This window comes from Octopus bimaculoides, chromosome 8 (genome assembly GCF_001194135.2).
Source record: "Octopus bimaculoides isolate UCB-OBI-ISO-001 chromosome 8, ASM119413v2, whole genome shotgun sequence".
Lineage (NCBI taxonomy): Eukaryota > Metazoa > Mollusca > Cephalopoda > Octopoda > Octopodidae > Octopus > Octopus bimaculoides.
In genome coordinates, this window is record NC_068988.1 from 42,216,958 (window position 1) to 42,217,786 (window position 829).

At 37.3% G+C, this 829-nt stretch overlaps 1 protein-coding gene across 2 annotated transcripts in view; it reads left to right on the forward strand.

Moving 5' to 3' along the window:
- LOC106871746 (uncharacterized) overlaps positions 1-829 on the forward strand; it is a 50,695-nt gene that overhangs the window by 16,379 nt on the left and 33,487 nt on the right. The gene's annotated exons all lie outside the window — the stretch shown is intronic.

Here is an 829-nt window from a genome sequence, read left to right on the forward strand (position 1 = left end):
ACTAGTAGTTGCAGTGTATTAGTGAGGGATTTTTTAGACAATTATCTGAATGAACTTCTTTTGGATGTTGTCAGGGATGTTAGCGTGTGTAGCAGCAGCACCATTCCATATATGTGATAACAAGTCTAATGTAATCAACTATATTCCTTATCTGAATCCGAGTAATCATTAATGTGTTTGAAGTAGTCAAAAAGGTCTCACTTACAGACTACTGAATATGCATCACCATTATCATCATCATTGTCATCATGGCAGCAAGCAGGCTGAATCGTTAGCATGCCAGGTGAAATGCTTAGTGGTATTTCACCTGTCTTTATATTCTGAGTTCAAATTCCACCGAAATCGACTTTGCATTTCATCCTTTTGGAGTCGATAAATTAAGTATCAGTTGTGTACTGGGGTCCATCTAATTGACTGGCCCCTCCCCCAAAATTTCAGGCCTATAGTAGAAAGGATTATTATTATTGAGTGAGGAAGCAGTGCATACCATCAAAGTGACACAGAGGTATAAATATACAAAGCCCAATATACCCATCATGGCTACCCATCTGATAAGGGTATACCAGGCACATTCCTCACAAACATATGTGCATGACATAGTGATCTCATATCAAGATAAACAGCACATGACCTTGCAGGTAGGGCCCAGTTAGAATTTTCTTCGGGTCAAATACCCCATCCAGCTCAAAAGGTTGTTGAACAAAATTCTCATATTTTCAAAGGTAAATTATTCAAACTCCTAAGAATCCCTCTCAACACATGGCTATGATGTACCCCCAACAACTTCTGCTACTTATTATTATTATTATTATTATTATTATTATTATTA